This window comes from Channa argus, chromosome 20 (assembly GCF_033026475.1).
Source record: "Channa argus isolate prfri chromosome 20, Channa argus male v1.0, whole genome shotgun sequence".
Classification (NCBI taxonomy): Eukaryota; Metazoa; Chordata; class Actinopteri; order Anabantiformes; family Channidae; genus Channa; species Channa argus.
In genome coordinates, this window is record NC_090216.1 from 20307687 (window position 1) to 20332789 (window position 25103).

The following is a 25103-nucleotide window of genomic DNA, read 5'->3' on the forward strand; positions in this document are numbered from 1 at the left end:
TCCTAATAATACTGCACCTGATGGAAGTGTCACCAGAGCCCTAGAGGGTCTTAGATCCCTCAGGGAGGAATTTGCATGAAACTCTGGTGTAAATACTGCTTGGATCGACTGGATTGACCAGATATTTGGTCAATGGAAACCTGTTATATTTTTATTGCTTATTTCTAAATTTGTTGTGCTTGCAATTTTTACATTTTACAGGTGTTGTCTTATCCCATGTGTAGGAGGTCTAATTATGTGAGTCACAGAGGAATGAAGCTTAGCCGCATCAAGACAGAATACATGTGGGTCAATAAGAGGGGCCCAGGTGGAACGGTGAGGTTACAGGGAAAGGAAGTAAAACGGTGAGTGCAAGCAGGTTGGAACGGGTGGAGAAAAGTGTCAGGTATGTTGTGTGATAAAAAAGTATCAGCGAAAATGAAAGGAAAGATGTTTCAAGATGGTGGTGAGACCAGAGATAATGTTCGGCTTAGAGACAGTGGCACTGAAGAAAAGACAGGAGGCAGAGCTGGAGGTAGCAGAGCTTAAGATGTTGAGGTTCTCTTTGGGAGTGACGAGGATGGACAGGATCAGGAATGAGGACATCAGTGGGACAGCTCATGTTAGATGTTTTGTAGATAAAGTCAGAGAGGCCAGATTGAGGTGGTTTGGACATGTTCAGAGGAGAAACTGTGAATATATCGGTAGAAGGAGGCTGAGGTTGGAGCTGCCAGGCAGGAGGTCTAGAGGAAGAGCAAAGAGGAGATTTATGGATGTAGTGAGAGAGGACATGAAGTTAGTTGGTGTGAGAGAAGAGGATGCAGAGGACAGAGTTAGATGGAGGCACATGATTCGCTGTGGCGACTCCTGAAAGGGAACAGCCGAAAGGAGAAGAAGAAGAAGAAGACAGAGTGCTATGACTCATCAGATGGCACTTATTGATATAACATCTGGAAAGAATTTAGTTCCTCTTTTATAACCTGATGTTGACCTGCACACAGATTCTAGTGATGAAAATATGCTATATACTTTCTAATCTGTGCTTAGCTCTGTACCCCAGTGATGTCTACGTTACACAAAAACAGTGCCTGAATTGTGATGGAAAATCAGGTATGATTAAATGATTACATTTTACTCTTAGCATTTTACCTAGTTATAATGGCAACTTGGTCTCACTGTACTTTTGAAAATGTTGTCCAAGGTCAGTTATTGTCTAACAGCAGACTATCCCACACTGACTCTGACCCAGAGTCACTCCGTGCTCACAGGTGCTTATCAAAGTGCTGGAAAGAGAAATGGTTTCCATAAAAGGAGAAAGGGCCGGGGGCAGTGTCCTGAGGGTGGAGGATGGGCTGCCCATCAACAAAAACTTGTAAAAATAATGTGTGAATGTATGAAGTTTAGAACTGCATAGCATGGAGAATTGAAACTCTGTTGATGTACTTCTCTCTTGCAAGATAATTAAACATATTTGCATCTAAAATTCATAACTTAGCATTCATTACTTGACAGTTAGCTTTCATCAGTTTACTAATTGACACAATAAGCTGCTCTGATAACTTAGATAGCTAACGTTAAATGTCAAAAGAAACAAAAGAAACAATGTGATAGATTCTCCTCTTCCACTTTTTTTACTCTCCCAGGATGATAACTCCTCTTCATTTTCATGGGGTGACTGTGGCGCAAGAGGTCCTGGTCGATGCCCCGCCCCTCCGGTTACATGTTGAGGTGTCCTTGAGCAAGACACTGAAATCCAACTTAGTTGCTACTGGTGAGTGTTGGCCAGCTACATAGCAGCTCCCCCATCAGTGTGTGATTGTCAGTGTGAATGGGTGAATAAGAAGCAGTGTAAAGCGCTTTGAGTACTAATTGGTAGAAAAGTGCTATGTAAGTGCAGGTCATTCACCATTTATTTTTTACATTTTCATCAGCTAGTTTTCATTGTTTAATTAGACCTGTTTGTTTACACTGAATCATGTGCTACTTTTCAATTCAACATTATTTATATAGCGCCAATTCACAACAAAGTCATTTCAAGGCACTTTCTTACTTGCAACGGAGTAATGGAGTCGCGGTAGAGGTCCTCTTAGGGAGGTCTGTGACTGATAGTCCTCTTGTCCCTCTCTCCTCTCATCTCATCTTCTGCTGGAAGTTTCTTCCATTAAAGGGAGGTCTTCCTCTCCACTGTTGCCTAGGGCTTGCTCAAGGGGCAATTGTTGGGTTTTCTCTATACATATTCGTAGGCTTGACTTTATTCTGTCAAGTGCCTAAAGATGACTGTGTTGTACTAAATAGAATAGTGTCATTGAAAACTTTGCACACAGTAAGTGCTGTACATAGTTTACCTTTTGTCAGCCCTTGGGGGCCCCCTTCTGGCCCAGGGCCCCAAGCAGTTGCCTGCATTCCCTCCTTGCACTGAGTGCCTCTGTTCACAAACGCACACACTCACACACACACTTGTGTTGCTCCTCTACAACAATTATGAGGCACACATAGAACAAATATGGACTAGACTTGTACCTTCATGCTATTAATAGAAGTTAGCATTTAATATAGTGGAGTACTTGCACTTTTGTACCTAAAATAAATGTTAGAATATGTATTTCAACTTGCATGTACAGTTCTAAGGGGTACTTGTGTTTCCAGTGGACTATTTTTTTCAGGCAACCTGTGTACTTTTGCCTTTATGATTTATGAAAGGTTGACACAATATGATAAAGTAATCTAACATGTAAGCATTTTTTTGATAATGTTTGTGTGCTGGAGAGGGGGTTGTTTGTTTGTAGACATGCTTTCCTCATGAGCTTTCCACCAATGGACTTGTTTTATCACCTTCTTATGTCTGTAGATATTCTTCTGTTTAATGTGCAGCAGCAACAACAAGAACTATAATAATAATAATAATAATAATAATAATAATAATAATAATAATAATAATAATAATAATAATAATAATAATAATAATAAAACACTTGTAAATCCCTTAAGTCCCTGCCCCCTGTGAGCTTGTGTAACAGTCATGGCTCCACATCCTTCTTTTTGCACAACTTTAAATGTGAATGCGCAGCCTCGCTTCTTCTCCGCCACGAGAACATTAAATTAATAACAGATTGTCACGGAGATTTCGCACATGCTTTTCAATCATTTGGCAATAACAGCAGCTGTTTCTGCTCCGGTTCCCACCACTGTCTGACCGCTGGGCGGGGACTGCGTGCTGCTGCCATCAGAGATGCTCTATGTCTGACAGGAACGTTCACTCGGGGAAGCAAAGCGTGACCCACAAGCTACACGGTGAAGAAACTAGGCCAAATTCATATTGTATTTTTCCATTAATTAGTGATGAAAGTTATTTTGTATAGAATAATCATAAACATAATGTGATTGTTATGTTATTTGTTTACCATATTAAATAATATTTGAATTGGTAAGATGTTAATGATGATAAATATTGTTATGCTTCATACACAGTGTGTATATAAATCACTCTGGTTCCATAAACATATTTTTTTTCCCATTGTAAATTATCGTTCTTGTTTTTTCTTACCTAACATGAAAAGATCAGACTATTCTGGATAATGTAATAAAATCTATGGACAGATTATAAAAAAGTGGGCCCTTGGTCATAGACAGTGGGAAGAACATTCCAACATTTTAAATTTTTGGTTGTTTCTAGTCTGTTTCTGGAGATTTTCTTTTGGTTTTATCTCTGGTTTTTGTAGTTTGTGCATTTTTGCTGTTTTAGATACTTTTGATTATGTGTTCATCATTTTTTAAATGTTTATCATCTTTTTGTGGTTGTGCAGCTCTTTGGGTGTATTTTAACTTAGCTCTTTAAACATGAAATATGAACAGTAACTGGTGTTTCTCCGACCTCTGGGTTTATCGCCAGTAGGCCTGTTCAGTAACCCGTTGATGCCCGTTTCAACTTTGATTGTCTTCTCATTCTTGTACTGTGGAAGCCTCTACTACCTCTACTTGCAATAACAAAATTCATGTTTATGAATGGAATCATGACCAAAATGGTCAACGTTAATGGGAGGACAAAACAATTTAATAACAGTTCATCTGTTATACAATATAGTTGTATATTGTTTAAGATTATTCAATCTGGTCATAATAAAAGCTTTGGTGCCATAGATTCATATAGAACAGGCTGCTGGTTGTTAAGTTTTCCTGCTTACCACAGTGTCCCTGAATGTTTCCACCGCGAATGTGACTACACTGTAAGAAATGAATGCCATGCTATAAGTACTTCACACAGGAAAATAATGTATATTAAAAAAAAAATACAGATTATGGCAAAATATGTATGCTAATTAATAAAAAACAAGGTTTAAAGATTACTGTTGGTAAAGGTGGAGCAGATTTTATGTGCTGAGAGGTGGTTAACCCATAACAATACATCAGCATTCATTAGTTTGTAATATTTTTATTTAGGTTAAAACCAGGAGGTGGTATTATTGTTGTGGTGATTGCTATACATCTAACACCAATTTTAAAAGCCAAATTAAGGTATAGTATGCCTGTCATTTGGCAAACCAAACTGTAAGGCTGGAGGTTAGGGAGGTGGGTGGGTTCATATTTTCTGCTCCAGCTGATCTATAAAGGACACGATGCTTTCCTCAGCTGGCACTGACATAAAATCAAGAAACGCAAACAGGTTCACCCACTATCATTTGGTTGGAGTGAAAAGCAGATACAAACATCCTAATACATTCTCTTTTGTTTTATTTTTGAGAGGCACCCCCGAGACAATGGAAGCCAGGAGCTGGCCGGGATCTGCAGCACAGTGCTGGTAGCAAAGATGATATTTCTCAGCGAAGCCTGAAAACGACGCCCCTCACCGACCGAGTGAGACGTCTTCACTTCCATCTCCTATGACGCTGTAGCAGGCGAGTCGCTGCCAGTTCGCTCCCTTCACTCCGCCTTGCTGGCTGCGTGCGGCACACCGTCTTTAACGGCAGACACAGCGAAATAGAGAGGGCACAAAAACGAGATAACCGCGGACCTGCACCTGAATTGCACTAACTGTGGATTTAAGGAGAGAACAGAAGGAAAAGTTGAAGGTGTCACTGCTGCGACAAGGAGCCGCACGAGACTGCTGTCCATTTAACAAGGTAACCACAACCAGCTGAGCTATCTTTTTACGCACGGTTACCAGATAACGAGCTCGCATTTTACGCATGGTCGCTAGAGATGTGGTGGTAAATAAAGAGGAGGGTGAAGAGTGACCTCCAGTCAGTGGTCATTCTACAGCATCGTGGCCATCATTAGAAACATAAACGGGGTTTTGTCTGCGAACTGCATCCCCTCTGTCCTCAGGAAACTTCAGATATTTAAATGCTTATCTTCTGGGTGAGGGCTCCAGCCTTTCATTGGCATCATACAGTTCCCACATGAAGTCTTAATTCATGTGAACTGTGTCCATGAAGAGAATATGGTTTAGAATATCTAACAAACGGGAGCAGTGCTGAGGTCTGTATTAAATACGATGTGCTCCTGCAGGGCTGAGGGCTTTGACATCGCTGTGTCTTGTATAAGTAGACAGTACTGCATGCAGTGTGTGTGTGTGTGTGTGTGTGTGTGTGTGTGTGTGTGTGTGTGTGTGTGCGTGCGTGCCTGTAAAATTAGACTGAGAATATTTGGAAACTGTACAGTTTGTGGGTTTCATGTCGCCTCTGTACATTCTCCCCCTGCATGATAATCCTCCCTTTCTCCTGCTCACAGCACACATTGGTCTCACAATAATTGGAAGGCTACTCAGTGACCTTATGCATCCCATCACCAAAACCCAAACTTTAAACATCAACTTTAACACCTGAACCCAATGTTGTTACCCTAACTATACCCTTCAATCATCACCTCAAACAGCGTTTTAAAGTTGTGAGGACCCAACAAAATTTCCCCACAGCAATGGCACTGAAGAAAAATGTATCTGTCACACAAACACACACACACACACACTGACAAACACATTCCCATAATGTTTACAAAATCAATCCAGGTAGAATACCTGTATTCTTGCTAAAACCCCACTCTGTATGCATGTTTCATGTGTGTGTTTCTGTGGGCAGCATAATGTCTCATGCAGACGTTTTGGGTGCCAATGTGAAATCTGAAGGGACAGAAAGGGAGTCCCTTAGCACAGTTGCAATTGTCACCGGTGGTATTTAAATCTGTGTCTCTCTCTCTCTCTCACACACACACACACACACATACACACACACTCACATTTTAACAGTGTTTTTGGTGTTGACTCCACATTCTTTTTTGTGACAAGTGGGTGTAGAGGACAGAGAACTGGCCCTGTGTGTGAGACTTTCAAAGCTTGTGTATTTGATTGGGTGGATGCATGCTTTGCTTTTCTTGCTCAACATTTAACTTTACAATGTGTGTTCAGTGTGTATGATAACAGCGACTGATGGTGAGTTCAACCACTGTAACATACCTAAATGATGTGTAAAAGCCTTTATATATGCATTTCTATTACTGTGTCATGATTATGGAACAATCTCAGCAGTGGCCATCTGTTCTGTTGTCAGCTTTCACTCACTCCAGCCCTCTTGCAGGTTAAAGTCACACTCTGTCAGTGTCTAACGATTTGATTAGGTAAAATCTGTTTTTGCATCTGAGGGAACTCCAGCCTCTAGGCTCTGTTTGAAGATGCTGAAATAATAAAGCTTCACTGCTGGTGTGATTGGAACAGGCACAACAAAGATCCCATTCATCCTATGGATGACTGACAGCATACATAGAGATATTCTAATATATTCACAATCACTCTGTTCTATTTGTGAGGACATGCTGAATTTATAAAATTAGGCCTCTCCTTATATATTGTTTAGTTTGGTTTAACTGTAACAGCATGTGTTTGTGAAAATACTGTGTGCAAGGCTGTGTTTATTGTCCAGATGTGGCAATTCATGTCAGTGTCAAAAAGCACCCTGACATACATGGAGCCAGGACTGCAGCACTGGAGTTTCTCATTTACCGAAACAAGACTGCCAATGTTACAAAGAACAGAGTTAATATTTTATTTATTTATTTTTATTTTTTGAGCCCACTCACTGCTACTCTGTAGTGAATGTGAGATGTGAGTAATTAGTTTACCACAGACACTGATCCAACATGCTTGGTTGCAAATGTATACAGCAGCTGGAGATTGTAGAGTAGTAGAGTTTGGAACTTCTCACTAAAAGTAGACAACTTAGTGTAGCCAAAGACTCTAAACCAGATGGTTCACCTGCAAGCAAAGACTGTAAGCATCCTGTCACACTTCCATTACCTGAAAAGAAGGACCATAGGACTGAACCAACTCTTTAGGTAAGTGGTCATTGGTGGACTCTGGTCTTTGTTTGGACCCAGACATGCATCCAGACTGCAAAATCTTGCATTCCAGGGCTTGTTTTAGTAAGATTTTTTTAAAGCTCACATATTACATTCTTTAACAAGTTTTCAAATGTCCTGGAGGTCTGTGTGTGTTAATTTTCCAGCTGATATACCAATCAGATGATGCTTTGTGGTATGTCTGAGAACACATGGGCACAGCAGCAGCAGGATAGCAGGCATAAGCATATTCATCTATGGATCTAATTTTTAACCTCATTTACTTTATCTGGAGTCAAATGCAAGAGGCCATTTGTGAATGGTTAGTAAAGTTACTTTCTCTTAGGTCTGTTGTTTGGGTCCATTGTTAAACAGTTTTGTAAGCAAAAGAACAACATGTTAGCTCAGCACTGTGTAAAGCCAGGCAGACACTGTAGCAATTTGCTTCGATTTCAGTCCCAGTATAAATGATTTTAGACAAAGGCTGAAAGGTGGCCTGACTAGCTGCAGTTAAACTGGCAGGTCGCTGTCTGCAGTGTGAGCGGCTCCATGGTCCGAATTCGACAAGCCAGTTATGGACGAGAATGAGCATGTTTTATTGTTGTCATTGTGGTATTTTATATGTTGTGGCTAAACCACCAGATGGCTTCAATGTTATTGCTAAATGTTGGACAGACTGTTGTGATAACTTTATGTTACATAATTTCACTAGAAATGAGAAATTTTCTGCATTTTCCAGCTACCTTGGGCTCCATGTTATTTAGTTTCTGCTTGTTTATATTTAATTGTAGAATAAAAAGAAAAACAATTCCATATTTCTGTCTGCCAATGCTAAGCATACAGTGCATCCAGAAAGTAGGTATCTCTTCTTCCACTTTTTGCTGTAACAGCCTTATTTCAAAATGAATTAAATTCCTTATTTTCCACACAATGACAACATAAAGAAGTTTGTTTAAAATCTTTGCAAATTTATGAAAAACGAAAACAGAAAAAAATCACATGTACATAAGTTTTTTACTTTTCTTAATATTTTGTTGAGGCACCTTTATCACCACTTACAGCCTCAAGTCCTTTTGAGTATGATGCTACAAGCTTGGAACACATATTTTTGGGGAGTTTCTCCCATTCTTCTTTGCAGTATCTCTCAAGGTCATTTTCAGATCTCTCCAGAGATGTTCAATTAAGTACAAGTCTGGGCTCTGGCTGGGCCACTACGGGCCACTTTTTGATAAATTTGCAAAAATTTTTAACAAACTTATTTCAGGTTGTCATTGTCAAGTTTTTTGGGTTCTCTGCTTCGACGTCTGCTCAAACTTGAAAAAGGTGTAAGCCAACCACAGGAGATGCAGGAATAACTCAGTTTTGCCTTGCTTATCCACGCTTTCTTCAGTAACAAAACGGGCTCAAAACAGATCCCGGAACAGAGTCAAAGCCCGAAAGTACAATAGCATAGCAGTCGAAACTTTTCGACTCTTATCTCATGGTCTGCATCTCCAATCTGCTGCATCCGCATCACCTATACTGCACATACAGTATGTTTGTTTTCCGTCTCGGAAACCAAGTGGTCGCCTCCACTTCCTCACGTTGCTTAGCAACCAAACCTCTTCGTCTCAATTATTTATATATATTAATTATATATATTATAATAATATATTTCCCCCTTTTTCTTGTATTTTGTGTTGTTATTTATCCCGTTTTAAAGTTAACATTTCTTCATTCTAAGTTCAACCTCACAGTCATTATGGGGTATTGTTTGTAGAATTTTGAGGAACATAATTAATTTGATCCATTATGGGATAAGGCTGTAACGTAACACAATGTAGAAAAAGTTAAGCGCTCGGAATACTTTCTGGATGCACCATGTTGCTCTAAATCCTCTATGCACTTTTCAGTATTGATGGTGCCTTTTCAGATGTGTAACCTGCCCACGCCATAGGCACTAATGCATCTCCATACACTCAGAGATGCAGGTTTTTGAACAAGCTGGATGGTCCCTCTCCTTTTCAGTCTATGGTTTCCAAAAAGACTTTAATATTTTGATTCATCTGACCACAGAACATTTTACCTAAGCTCATTTTAAATGAGATTTGGGCCAAAGAACACGGTGGCTTTTTCTGGATCGTGTTCACATATGGCTTGTTCTTTGCAGATGATACAGCTTTAACTAACATTAATGGATTCCACAGTGAACTGTGTTCACTGACAGTGATTTCTGGAAGTGTTCCTGAGCCAATGCAGTGATGTCCAGTGAAGTATAATCTTTTGATATTATATACTGGGATGGTGGGATCTTAAAAGTTTTAAAGAAATTGTTCCATGACTTTTAAACACAGTTTGTCACTGACTGGTGAACTTCTGCCCATCTTTACGTTCCCAGGCATGTTACTGACCTGTTGCCTATTAACCTAATTAGTTGTCAAATGCTCCACTTGTTTTTTATTTGTGGCACTTACTTTTCCAGCCTTTTGTTTTCCTCTTCCAACTTTTTTTTAACAAACCTGATTCCACAAAAGTTGGCACACTGTACAAATTGTGAATAAAAAAGTAATCCAATCCAATTTCATGAGAGCTACACATTCCAAATAAGTTGGGACAGGTAGCAATAAGAGGCCAGAAAAGTTAAATGTGCATATAAGGAACAGCTGGAGGAGCAGTTTGCACCTTATTAGGTCAATTGGCAACACGACTGGGTATAAAAAGAGCCTCTCAGAGTGGCAGTGTCTCTCAGAAGTCAAGAAGGGCAGAGGATCACCAATTCCCCCAATGCTGTGGCGAAAAATAGTGGAGCAATATTGAAAAGGAGTTTCTCAGAGAACAATTGCAAAGAGTTTGAAGTTATCATCATCATCATCATCTACAGTGCATATCATCAACAGATTTATGCTGTTACACTGTGTATTTTAAATTTGACAGCTGCTCACCCTCTCCGTTTACACGTCTGTCATACACCATGACACTTACCTTATCAGATTCTCAGTGGGTCACAAAAGCCTAGGTTAATGGTTTTAGAGCTTGTACACAGGTTGTTCATCAGCAGATACTGTGCATATTAATTCAATGACACACTCATGACAAGGGCAGCAGTGTAGGTTACAACTATCTTGTGGCTGAACCACGACACTAAGCTGGTTATGACCCTATGCTTGTCTGGCTGCTCATGCTGTGCACACAGGTTCCCTGGTGACAGGTCCACAAAGACTCCTCTTCTCTGTTACTCAGTGTTTAATAGGATCCATTATCCACATACACCAGTTTGCATTTTTGATTATTTTTGGCTTCACTATGATATCACTATGATTTAGTCAGTTTTTTAATTATTGAATCTGTGCATTTTCTCAGATGTATTTATGTATTTTAGACTGATTGCAGTCTAAAGTGCAGAGTGTTTTAGGAAGCTAGAAAGGAATAGCAAATACCAGGTGTACATTACAAAGGTGTTCCTAATTAAAAAATAAGTAGAACCCATGCCTGTAGAAGTCATGAGATGCTAAAAAGCAGAAAAATGTGTATTAGTTATGAAAGTATTACTAATAACTCCTTCAAATTCCAATAATTGAATGTAAAAGTGTTAATACTTATCTTATAGGATACTTGTTATAGATCACTGACATTCATTCTAGCCGCACGAGAGCTCCTGTCCTGGTTCTTTTCCAACTATCCCTGCATTACCCACTGTTGATTACCTGGATCAGGTGTGTTCAGTCAGTGTGAAGCTGCATGACACCAATTCACTTTTTTATCCCCCGACATTCCACCCTCAGCTAAGTTTGAAGTGGGTCACAGACAGTCAGAATGAGATTCAGTCCTAAAGTAGTTTTAATTCAAGCAGCTTCACAGCTATAAACTGGTCCTTAGTCTGACAGAAAATAGGTGGTTCACACACACGCAAAATGCAAAAGATGGCAGCGCTAAACCTTGAGATGTACCTTTTGTGCTTTAGGACAAGAAAATTATTTTACCACTGTATGTCTTACTTTTATGTCTGTCTACACCAGCAGTGTGTTGGGGTCTGTATACCACTGTGACAGCTATTAACTGTCTTCGCCCTTCTACATTTTTAAATAGGTGATCAGTTATATGATATCTGCCAGTAGCAAAGTGTGATTGTTTGTCGGTGATCTGCAGACACTGTGAAAGTGAAAACTTATTGTAAGTATACAATAGTGCAAACTTTCTGAAAAGATAAACATGTCATCCAGTGCAACACTGAGGAGCTACATCCCTACAGCAGGATGCTGCGACCACCATGCTTTACTGTAGGTATGGTATTGGCCAGTTGTCGAGCGGTGCCTGTTTCCTCCAGACATGACGGTGGCTGTCTTGTGCGTTTTACTGAGGAGTGGTTTCTGTCTTGCCACTCTACCATACAGACTTGATAGAGTGCTGCAGAGATGGTTGTTCTTCTAGGTTCTCCTCTCCACAAAGAAACGCTGGAGCTCTTTCAGAGTGACCATCTTGGTTCTTGGTCACCTCCCCGACTAAGGCCCTTCATTCTCGATTGCAGTTTGGCCTGCTCTAGAAAGAGTCCTGGTGGTTTAAAACTTTCATTTATATATAATGATAGAGGCCACTGTGCTCATTGGGACCTTCAATGCTACAGAAATATTTCTGTACCCCTCCCCAGATCTTTGACCCCTTTGATTGCCAATAGGTAGAAAAGTGCTATATAAGTGCAGACCATTCACAAGTCCTTGGATTTTATGGCTGTTAATTTTGGGACCTTATATAGACAGGTGTATGCCTTTCCAAATCGTGTCCAATCAACTCCCACTCCAATCAAGTTGTAGAAAAAATTCCAAGAATGATCAGTAGAAATCAATTTTGAGTGTAGTGACAAAGGCAGTGAATAGTTATGTGAATGTGATTTTTTTTTTTTCTAAATTTGCAAACAAACTTCTGTCATGTTGGCATTATGGGGTATTGTTTGTATAATTTTGAGGAAAATAAGGCAAATGACAAAAGGGGAATACTTTCTTTATGCACAGTATTATAAACTGTGTAATACTGACAACCTGTCTGGGGGGTCTGTAATGCAGAAATGGCAACTTATGGCAAAATGCAAGTACTAGCTGCAATAAACATTAATAGAACAGTTAAAATAGGTTTATAGTTAAATATAGAATATTATGATAGTTAAGATAAATGGTTCATATATAATGATTTTATAGTGCCTCCTGTTCAGAAGGTGGCAGAAATGTTTTCTATGTTACCAAAAAATAAAAACCGGAGCAGAAGACAAAAAGTCAGATTTCAAGTCAGGGGCTGCAGCAAAAGGAGATGATGGCCCCAGTGTGGAGGAAACTAAAAAGGAAAATGACAGAAAATCTAAACACATGGAGAAACAAAGAGGAGAGCTAGCATGTAAAAAATTTTGGAAATACGGCATCTCCACAACTCTGAAGAAAAGTGTGGGACCACCTCCCAATGTTTACCTTTACATCATGTGCAAATTACACGGCTGTTCCAACATAACCACGTACACACCTTTTTTTTTTTTATATATATATATCTCTTAGAGCAAATACATTCAAGTACTGCTGTAGTGATATCTTACATCGAACAGTGGTCTTCAAGCATGTTCCTCAAAGACCCTTGCTCTGTTTGTTTTTCACCTACGCTAGATTACCACTTTCAGGTGTTTAGTAAATCAGAAGCTGGAAGATACCAGCTCAGATGAAGATGAAGTCAGGAAAGACAAAGTGAATTGGTATATGCCACCTTCTGATTGACCGACCACACCTGATCCAGGCAAGCGCAGGGTAAATTGGAAAAAAAGTAGAGCAGGGGTCCTGCAACTACTGCATTAGAGAGTAGAATTAAGATTGAAAAGCATTGCAACATAGTGATCATCAAATAGGTTCAAACGATTATTAGGATAATGTGTGTATTACCAGGCTGTTCTGGCAACACTAGTACAGCGATAGAGGGGTGTTTCAGTGGATGGCACTCAGTAGCTTGCCTGGCACCTGGAGGTGGATCTGAAACATACATAAGCATAATGAACCACAAAGAGTTGCTGGACACTTTGAAAGATACTGTTTTAGACAGTAATTGTTTTCAGACGGTTGTGTTTGTATCATTTCTGTTATGTATGAATAAAGCAGAGACTTTAACCATCATGTTCCTTGCAATTTATTTTTTCTTGATAATTGAAAATATAGTCCGTAACTGCAGTATTTGATATAGTCTTACCATTTATAAACAATTATTTTGAATAGTAATAATTCAACTCGAGAGGTTTCTCTGGGCCTGTTATCACAATTATAGAAAGGGGGACCCAAGTGAGGAGACTGAGGGATTGACTACAGAAAACTCGTTTGTTAGTAAAAATCATTAAAGAACAGAAATCGCTCCAACGGGAGGGTACAAAGGAAAACATGGCTGACAACGGAAATATGCAGAGCAACACGGATCCCAGGAAAACAACCTTGAACACCAAACCCAAATGAAAGCAAGACAAATAAGAAACCAAAATACATTCCACTAAATCAGACTGAGAAACCCAACTAACACTAAAAACTAAGGGGACAAAATGTGCATAAAGCAGAACCAAACAAAATAAGACACAGAGGACAAAAACAAAGAACCAACCACACTGAACATTAATCTGTGGGGTTACTCAGGAAACTAAATGCACAATACAGAAGCAACTAGGTTTACAAACAAACTATGAACTACTAGGTGTATGCAACAAAAATATAGAGCAGGAACTATCACCTAAACAAAATCATAGAAAAATAACTAGGAGACAGAATGGAAAACAGGCCAAACCTCACACCAAAAGTTGCTAGAAAACAGAGTCCAATGCACAGAGTCAGTATTGCTAGGATCAGGTAAACCATGAGTTCAGGACATTAGCCAGCAGGGAGATGACAATGATCTGACAGGGAGCTGTGGGGAAGGCTGGACTTAAATAGTGAGGGGAACAGGTGCAAACAATGAGGGAAATGACCGGTAAAGCTACAGAACAGAACTAAGACCAGGAAGTACGGAAAAAGGGGCTACAAAATAAAAGTCCAAAGGGAGGAAGTGTAACGGAGTGTCGGATCATGACACCTGTATTATATTGGTCAAGTGATCAATAGCCACACATTTATAGGCCAATCATAAGTGACTTTTTTTAAAATATACAAATCAGTGACCAGTAGCCACAGATCTACTCATCAGTCACAACATATTTTTCTTTTACAGTGGCAATTGTGAAGGCTGGAGTGAGTCCAGGTGGCTACACTGCTATTTATATTATACTTAGTCATTCACAGTGGCAAAGGTGTGGATGACCTGCTCCTTCCAATGTGCTTTGTCGCTGAGATGTTTTTTATTGGTATGCAAGTTCCCTTTTTTTTTTTTTCCTTTTTTTTCTAAAATGACCTGTCTGCTGTCCATTGAAAACATCTGATCCACCATGAATGAAATATATGACAAAGTAGGCCTTCACTTGCTAAGCAGCTGAAACACTATATAAAGCAAGGGGGGAGAAAAAATATTCATTTCAAAATTTAAGCAATTGGTCACATCATTTCCAAAACAAATCTATAAATTCCACGTCTTCCTAAAATAAGAAATCAACCATCTTGCAGCAAAAATCATCTTAAATGAGTTAATTCTCAAACTTCTTCCCGTAAACTCGCTTCTCTAAATGTTATTCCACCATTGCAAAGTTCTTGTAGCTGATAAATAAGGCAGACAATAGAAATTACCCTCTAATAGCCAGTTGAATGAGGGTCATTTAATTAAAGATTAGGTGGAGTAATTCATTAGCCACATATGGTGTATTGGTGTTTGACATGGTGGAGATGAAAAAGTTAAAAGAGATTAGAGAAGAGATTAGATCAGTTGACCCCCCAAACTAGCAACCAGTTATATTTATACATGTTCTTGTGATTCTTGAATGATATAGTAGGATGTGTTAGGAAAGTGCTCATATTGCACCATGTTCTTCAGGATGTAAGTGAACACGTTTCTTTGTCAATGATCAAGATAAGTCTTCATTACCATACTCTCAGATAATTCAGCAATGTTGTGGGACAAAGTTCTATAGACTGATGAAACAAACTTCTATGAAAGAAAGATAGAAAGATCCTGTTCTGAGGAGCAAAAAACAGCTTGGGACCTGAAGGATATCACCTATGAACCCTACTGGGCGACTGTGGTGGTGCTGGTAGAGCGCTCGTCCACCAATTCCCCCAGTTGGTGTTTCAATCCGAGGCTCCTCCGGTCACATGTCAAAGTGTCCTTGAGCAAGACACTGAACCCCAACTTAGTTGCTCCCAGTGAGTGTTGGCCAGCTGCATAGCAGCTCCCCCATCGGTGTGTGAATGTTAGTGTGTGTCATCGTAAGTGCAAATGGGTGAATCAGAAGCAGTGTAAAGCGTTTTGAGTTCCAATAGGTAGAAAAGCGCTTAATAAGTGCAGAACATTTACTCATATTTGTACTATGCTGATCCTTGGTTATGTAGGGTTGCCATGGTGTTAAGGTAGTTTCACTATTTTATAAGTAAAAAACTGAGTCCATCACTTTGTCTTCCTGAAAGACCTTTGTGAAAAAATCCAACTATGGTGTTTTCAGAACATTCAATAATCCTTTGCAAATATTTAATATGATACTAATGCCTTCACTGTGTTGTTGCCCTTCGAAGAAATGCACAGTGCAGTTGAGCGAGAAATATTAAATGTAAACAAAATAATTGCTTCCACCAGTGGAGCAATGTGAGCTAAAACCAGCTCTGAGACCTCTATTACACAGTCTGAACCTTGACCCAGTGTTTTCAAATAAAGAACAATATGATTCATTTTCATTCTGAAAGGTAAGATGTCAGAGGTGTAAACTGGGCACAACACCAGGGGCTGTGACAGAGTGACTTATTTGTCATAGAGACAGACAGAATGAGCAGACAGCTGCAGGATATTTTTCTGGCTGACATGAAAATCAATGCAGTGGTTGTAGAGATGCCACTCTTAAATTCTTAAATCTACAATCTCCAGGGATCTGTAGTGTGTGTGTATGTTTGTTTCTCCGCTCCTCACACTGACCTTGCTTTGGACCTGGATGCTTCTTTATCTTCCATTTATCTTTTTTCTCACTACCATCTCTCTCTTTCACCCAGTGTGAATATACAGTATCTGTTTGTGCATAGAGTGTGTGTGTGCATGTAAGTGTGTGAGAAAGAAACAGACATGCACAATGCTAAATAGGGGATGAGCCAGGAAATAGAGGAAAGGATTACACACATATAAGCCAAGGTGTTACTACTCTCTGTGAAATGTTGTAGTCAGTGTGCTGTATGTTTGTGTATACAAGTGTGAGTATTCCCTCGCATACAAATGTACAAAATACAGTAATAGGTTAAACTTTATTAATTATAAAAGGTGAGGAGCATGATATGAAAATGCCCTTCCAGCAGCTGCTCTTTTCTTAACTATGGGATTACATAATAGTCCTGATTGAACAAAATTAATTCCAGGTAAGAGTAGGTGGGGCTAGTTGATAGTAGGAAAAACCATTCAAAAGAACTCCACGCTAGAGAAGCTGAATGATTAAAGACCCTTTCTGACATGCACTGGAATACCGACATTATCCTGACTTTGTCTGCATGTGTAATATGTGATCGCAAACATTAACCGTGCTTTATCCTTTGACCCCCCCAGTGCAATGTCTGTATTTTGTGGGTGAGCTCACATGAGCAGCATGGTTCTGACTCCTCTAGAGGAGTAAAGACGATTGAGTTGGCATATTGATGACGTAACACCTGACTGCTGTGGTAGTTAAGTAATAAAACCTTTGAGTAACAGACCAAGAGCTGAGAGAGAGTGGGTGTGCGTGTGTTTGTTTGTGTGTTTGTGGTTGTGTTAGCAGACTGACAGATGTGTGTGTATGTGTGTAAACCAGATCGGAGGGCCGAAGAGACCAAAGAATAAAACTAAAATAAAGTCCAAGATGAGGGCTGGATATTTAACTATGGATTAGGTCTTGTATTAGTAGCTCCAAGAGTTTGGTTCAGAGCTAATTGTAGGTGATAGATGGGGTCAGGTAAAGCTTTGGTCTTTGATCATCTAAACAGTATTATAATTTGCTAAATGTACTGTTTGCATAACATTAATTTTAGATTATTTTTTTTTTGTAATTTATGGTTTAAATCACGATCTTGTTGCTACAACAACTGCAGCAAGCTTGACAACAGCTGCTTAATCAACATGACCTGGTCGATCAGGGGTTAGGACATCAGGCTGGGATGCAGATGTCTCCATGTTTGAAATCCCAGCCCATGCACCAGGTTTTTCCCTGCGTGGGACACTCACCACTAGCCTTGGCTGCCCACTGCTAATAAAGCTTTTCAGCAGATGAAAACATGAAGTATCTCTTGGTGGACAGCTGCTGTGACTTAGGACTTAAATGCAGTGACCGAACACCAGTATGTGACATGGTACCCAAAGACTGTGGAAACTTAATCCTGGACTTCTAGCAAGTTAAATTTTGTGCCTCTCCATTCTCCAGAATCTGGGAACTTGATTTTTAAATTAAGTGCAACATTTGTTTTTGTCAGAATAGAGAACTTTGAGACCACTGAGCAATGATCCAGGTTATTTTTCTCCTTAGCCCGGGAGAGACACATCTGACATTTCTGGTTCAAGAGTGGCTAGATACTAGTAATGCAACAGCCCATTACCTGAAGACATCTGTTTGTGATTGTGGTAGACTCCAGCTTTACTCCTTGTGGAGCTCTACAAAATTTAATTGGCTTTGCTTGACAATCTTCCTAATTCTGCAGTCATCCCTATTGCTTGTGCACCTTTTCCTACCACAGCTTTAACTTCCAGTCAATTTTCCATAAATATGCTTTGATATAGGATTCTGTGAACAGCAAGGCCTTTCAGTGATGACCCTCTGTGGCCTACCCTACCTGTGGAGAATGTTAATGATTATCTCCTGGACAACTGTCAGCTGTCTTCTCCAGGACTGTGGTTACTGAACTAGAGAGATACACAATATTTACAATACAACATAATCTGTAATCTCCATTACTTTGAGATTATTTATCCCTGTATTTTTGAAATGGCCATAAACTGTAAGACGTAATAATCAAAAAGGGCTTGATATATTTCATGTGTGATGAATCCGTACGAAAAGTATAGATTACAAATCTATGCAATGCAGGAGCAACCAGGCATTATTTGCAGCTGAATCTAGTTGAGTCTCTCAGGCATGTCCTGAAGCAGCTTAATCACCTCAGAAAGGATAGTCTTCAGGGCATTCGTTGCATTTTCTCTGCAAGACTACTGCATAGTTAACAGCCTTTTCAGCTCTGATCAGGGTATGTGGTCTGTTGCATTTTCACAAATACTGATGCTTTTGTGGATGAAGTTGTAAAGGTATATGACTTCTCAATGAAGTTTTGTCTCAATTTTGCACTCTTCACCAAGATCAAGGTGAGACAGTATGCAGGCAGTGCACATGCAGTAAAGCGTTGTCCTCCTCCACCCAAAATATCTCTGCTTTAAAAGTTGATTTAGCCTCTTGGCATATTACTCCATAGTTACATTTACAAACAACAATATTGAACAATAAACTGATATTGGCTAAAGAAATTCAATTATATTATATCTGAATTAGCCACTATTTTATAGATAAAATAGAAATACTGAACAAAACTGACACTAACATTCCCTATTTACATAGGTCTTGATTAAAAATAGACCAAAAATAATGAAGGTCTAATTATTAAAATTTGATTAAAAAAATATAATTTTATTAAAATCAAAAGTCAAAAACCAGATAAAAATCCAATGCCCAAATTAACACAAATTAATTTAGTAAACCTAAAAGTCACTAGCAAGTATATGCTATAGGTACAGAATAGGTTTTCCAGCAGGACAGTCTTTATTAGTCTGTTGGCAGTGAGTTCTCTTGCAGTTTCCATCATTTCACACATAATTTCTCTCTTTTCTTTTGGTTCCATTCCAGTTGGAGGCACCATAGGCGACATCTGTAAGGTCTATGCATAACAATGGTCTTGGCTCTAATTGCCATACCTTTATCTTTCTTCTCCCTTTCTCTGCTTTTGCAGGGTTGGATCCAGCCTTTCAATGAAGAACTGCCTTGAGCTGCATTTGGCAGTTCACTTTGTGTTTTCTTTAATTTGTTGTCTTTTTGTAGCATTCTGTAATGATAGGGTAACCCAAAGCCAGTCTCCCTCTTTACGTGCAAGTTAATTCAAGCTAAAGGTTTGTGAACACATAGGAAGAAATAAATAGAGCTACTGATTCAGATGAAATAATTATTATAACACAGGGTCCATTTTAGATGAATATGTTCCAGATCTATAGCATAAAGCATAAAGGTAAGTACATACACAGATGGATAGTAGCTAATTGTAATTTATTTAATACATCTAGCACATTGCTATGTGACCTATCTCACAAACTGTAGTAGAATCAATCTTTTGAAAATGTATTGGCCCAAACTAAACAGTTCTAAAAAATGTTCTAAAAGTTACAGTGTGAAAATGTTGAATTTTAGCTAAATAACTTAGAAGACACAGCTTGTCTATGTGAAATTTTATGTCTTAAGTAAAACAATTATTTTGAATGAAACATTGGCAGGATAAGTGAGGATAATTTAGCATGATTGGGGATTAAAAGGAACTGAAAAGATCTCAACTTTATTATTAAGGAGTGTATTTTGTTGATTCTGTTGTATTTGCATGCTGTAGAACTGGGTTAAAGCAGGGAACTTGTTCCTAGGGCTCAGGGCAATCTGATTGAACGACAGTGATTCATACACATGTTCTCTAATGAGATGACAGGCCACATCAGTTCTAAGTGTCTCTGCATCTGAGAGTGTCATTGTGTATGTGTGCATACTTGTATGCTAATATGTGCATATCTGCCATTTTTTTTGTGTGTGTGAGAGAGAGACACTGGACCTTAGGGCCCAGCACAGTATTGAGGTCAGCTGAAACAGAGTGACATAAAAAGTATGAATATTTGTACACAACATGCACACAATTTTATTCTATTCTCAATCACTGTAATTTTTCAACTTACTTACTTACCGGACTGATTCATTGTAGTTATAGTATGGTCAGCTGGCTCACATTCCTGCTGGACTTCCATCCTCCCTTTTCTACAAGCTGCATCATACTGTCAACTGCATACATAGAACATACCAATCAATGTAATGTCGGCAACATTGAAGATGTTTTCTCTTGTGATGCCATCCTGTCCTGTTTAGACAAGCATGTTTGTTTTATTATTTGGTGGTCTAAAAATCCCTGCTTCTTGGTGATAAATTTATTAAAAGAGACATCCTTAGTACCAGAGATCTTCAAGACTCAAAAGTTTCAAGTCCAGATTTAGTCTGGAATACGTGATAGTTTTTTTTTTTTTTATACGAGTTTTATAACTTAACATCCTTAATTGAGCAGTCTTTAATCAAATCTCAGATTCAAACCTGCTGGTTTCAGGAGTGGTCATTCTACAAATGACCATCTACTCCTGATGGTTGTGAAGTCTCTTAAAGCCACACAAGCTGCGGCTCTGTCTTCTATCTTTATCCTACACAATCCATCTGCAGCATCCCACATTAAAAACCACCAGATTATCCTGTCCACACTATACTTGGAAATCTCTGGGACAGCCCATGCCTGCCTTATCTATCTGAATGGTTATCTGAGTGCTGGGTGAGTTTCTATCTCTCATTGCCTGTCCACAGATGTGCCGCAAGGCTCACTTCTTGATCCTCTTTTCTATATACTACTTAGATAACTCACTTTTCATAGATGGAATAGTGAATCTCTCCAACTGACTATTAATCTCATGTCGTGAACACGACCCGTAGAGACCTAAACTCCTTGATTTAGGAAAGCAAATTAATCCCAACATATATAAGCAATCCATTATTTTCTGACAGAGAAGCATAGTTTCAAATTTGGAAGTGCTGACTCCTAGATGCTTCAGCTTTAGCTCATTCTGTAGGTCACAGGTGTTCTACACTGTCCCTGAACCCTCTGATGATCACAAACACTTGACACAAACACTCTCAAACGCAATTTTCCATTGAGATTCAAAATACTACACTTTGTGAATGCACTGAATGTACCTCACTGTTGCAGTTGCAGACAGTTTGCTGTGTTACTTTAATGTTTAACACGTGCACAAAGGAAAAAGATTCAGTTACAACATGAAGACATGTAGGGCTGCTTCCAAGCAGCTTCTGATTAGCCTGCCTGTTAGCATCTGTCACACAGGTGAGAGATTTTGGCTTAACGCACTCTTTGGAAAATATATTAATGTCAGCTAAAGTCATAAGACCTCCTATGCTTAAGAGGGCTTACAGGAATATTTTACAATCCTTCTCATTTAGATCGACACCCCAATTAATCTATCTCTAATATAAAAAGGGTAGATTAATGAAGAGAAAGATGAAGTGATTTGTCATATATCTTATATTTTGATAGTCACAACAATATTTTTGATTTGTAGTAAGAACGATGATATGAGCCACTGTGGTGATAAAACAGAAAATTTCAACTTTGTGAGTTGTGGAAAATTAAGAATCAGAACTCTCAGAATCATCAAAACAGGCAACATTATTCCACCCACACATACAGCTAATAGTTGTGTTTGTACATAATTTGATATGCAAGACACTTTAGAGGAATCACCCATGTTCAAAAACACAGTGTAAACAAAGTACACTGTCTTTCTCTTACACACTTCAGAGGCTGACAGAGACTTTGCTGACCTACTGAAAAGGTTCCAAAATTGTGCCATAATTTTTCCCCTAGAAAATGATCCCCAAACAACAGAGAGTGGTACCTCTGCTCGTTGCTATGGTGAACCTCAGCAGGTCTGAGCCGCAGGTGTGTGTATATGTGTGTTTGCATCTGTGTTTGTGTGAGCAGGTGAGTGAAAGTGATTAAACTGGGCAGATTTTGAGCCAAAATGCTCTTCTCCTGTTTTCTGGTACCTGTGTGTATCTGAATCTGTGTTGACATGTATGTCCATGTCCATGTCAGTGTGTGTGTGCACGCATGTGTGCGTAAATGTGTGTGAGAGGAAAACAGAGGGCAGCAGAGCTACACACCACTCGACAGTCTGCATGATAATGAGCTGTTAGGTAGCAGACACACACACACACACAGTCACAGAGCTGCCTCATCCTCTCTTACTCAGATGCATTTATTGCATTTCTTTTTCTTCCCTCATTTTACTTCCTCCCCTGCCTTCTTTGTCTTTCTTTCTTCATCTTTTTTTAGCTCTCATCTGTCTCGCAGCTTAGCCCTTTCTTCTTTTCAGTCAAGCGTGGCACACACAAACACACACACACACAAATAGTCCCCAGAAATACACACATATACAGTGTGCCACAAATGCAGAAACCATCCATTCATAGCGCTGACAGGCAAACACACACACACATGCACATTTGTACACATACCATTCCGCTTGGATGCACAGAGTGGTTACCGTGTGTATGTGTATGTAAGTGTACGGATGCGTTCCTGTCCAATGCAGGCCTACTTTACATTTGCTGTATCTGTGCCAACACACCGGCCATGGACAGTCCATCTCTCTTTCTATTTTCTTCATTCATTATATCTGCACCTTCTTACAGTATGCTCGTATTCTGTGTGTGTAGTGGGAGTGTGAAGGCAACTGTAAAGAAATAACCTTGATAAAAGCCTGGAAATGCTACAGCCCAGCATTAGCTAAAGCCAACATACAGCTCTAATGTTGATAATTAGAATTAATGTTTCCGTTATGCACTGGGGCTGCTTTGTCCTTAGTATAGCTGAAAGCTTGGGATTACACCAAGTACCATCCACCGCGCCGTCCACTTCCCTATGTTCACTTCATATTACACATCAGTGATTTAGGCATCAAATTTGGAAGCATCAGGGTTTCCAATTAACTACACTGAAAGCCCAGAGGGTCAAGGAGCTGAGGAGGGGAGAGAGGGGATGATGATCTTTCTGAGAGAGAGAGAGTGACAAACAAAGAGTGAGAGATGTGTTGTTATGTGAGAGACCACGCTAAATGGGCCTCCAAAAAGGACACGGCATCAACATTTTTGTGTGTGTGTGTGTGTGTGTGTTGTGTGTTCATGCGTGGTTTCAGATGCTTAGATGGGCATGTAGGAGTAGTGAAAAGGCTGTCTCCTCCCTTTACCATCACACACTGCCTCTTGTTATCTCCTTTCTCCTCCACTTGCTCCTCTCTTTTTAAAGCTTATTCTAATTTCTCTCTTCACTGCGCTCAGTTTTTATCCCTGATTTGCTGACCACTGTGAGCAGTGTGACCAGAGCAGCAGAATGGTGTGGGGTGGTTGACCTGTTAATTTAACAGTTGGTCATTTTGGAACTTTTATCAAATGTAAATCACAAGAAAGATCCAAAACAAACATGTAGACATTGTCAGCAAAGAAAATTCTGCATGCAAGTGTCAATGCTTTGAATGTGACGTGAGCAGCCACCTGAAGCTGGAGCAGAGATACAAGCTGTGTCCTGACACATGTTCTTTTTGACCATTTGAAAATTTGATTTCCTACTACATATTGGATCATCTGGAAAGCTTTGGCAGTGCAGCTAGCAGTCCTGTGAGAAGGCATGGTGATGATGGTCAAGAGAAAATGTGTTATACATAGAGAATAGCAGAGGACTAACACAAGAGCCCTGGGAGACACTGGTAGAAATGCAGGAAAAGCTGGACACCTGCACAAGAGATACCATAACGGTTTGTCCAAAGAGGCAGGATCATGAGATGCCTAAGTCAGAAAGTGTAGAAAGGTAGTTGCAGTGCATCTTCTCCTATTTGTGAATGCACAGCATGCACTAAAACTCACCTCAAGTAATCATGTTACTACAAGGCTAAATAAAACAGAAAAATTCAGCATGAAGATTAAAGTGTCAGTGTAATTAAGATCCAACTCAACAACTACCACTAATAAAAAACAGAATGTGTTCATTTGAAACTGGCTTACTGTCTTATTTCTCCTCTTTGACTAAAATATATTTAACATCAATATCGCAATTTAACAGAGCTAAATTTTCAAAACGCAAGAAATGCAAGTTAGCTGCAACAAAGCTTTTTTGGATGCTTTTTGACTGACTTGTCATGTTGAATGTGCGTTGATCAGCATCTGCTCATCAGTGAGTGGGACCACTATGATACTTATTAGTGAATCAGTGCACAGGAAGAAAGCATGGTAATAATACCAGTAAATTTAATTTGTCTACTATTAGAAGTAGTTATATACTATCTGTGTTGAGCCAGAGAGGTGTGGTCCCTTTACACGGCTTGGTTCAATTCTGTTGTCTCTTCCTCTCACTAATGTGCAGAATGAGCCTTGCTTCACGCTCGTTTTGTCTGTCTTCTTTGCATTGTGGTCTAGTGCCACTTGTGGGCCGACGTGACCCAACAAAGCAGTTGGACTTCATCTGCATCAGATCTTTAATGTAGCTTGGTGTGTCACGGTCTTAAAGCACAAACAAGTTCAAGAAAAGTCGACTCTAGTGTCAAAGCAAAACATGGCAGGAACAGATGTTGAAATTGTCTGCCAGGATTGTCAGTATTTTACCTAGAGTTGCAGTTGAAGAAAAATAACCATCATTGCAGAATTTATACTATTTAAGTGCCATTCTGAAGCACTGTATTTTTAGCTTTATTTTTATCAAATTTAACCCAAACAGTACATGTCACTCGTTTTTATCTCAGTGACAGTAATATTTGTGCCAGAACTTATTAACATTTAAGTTTACTGCAGAATGTAAATTATTATCATTTCTTCAAGTATTTAC

The 25103-nt window shown here is 39.3% G+C and overlaps 1 protein-coding gene across 2 annotated transcripts in view; it reads left to right on the top strand.

Moving 5' to 3' along the window:
* The first annotated feature begins 4628 nt into the window (after nt 1–4628).
* LOC137105606 (junction plakoglobin-like) overlaps nt 4629–25103 on the top strand; it is a 166228-nt gene continuing 145753 nt past the window's right edge. For both annotated transcript variants that reach the window (XM_067488019.1, XM_067488020.1), the window contains exon 1: nt 4629–5096. The gene's annotated coding sequence lies outside the window, so the exon portion shown is untranslated. The remainder of the gene's footprint in view (nt 5097–25103) is intronic.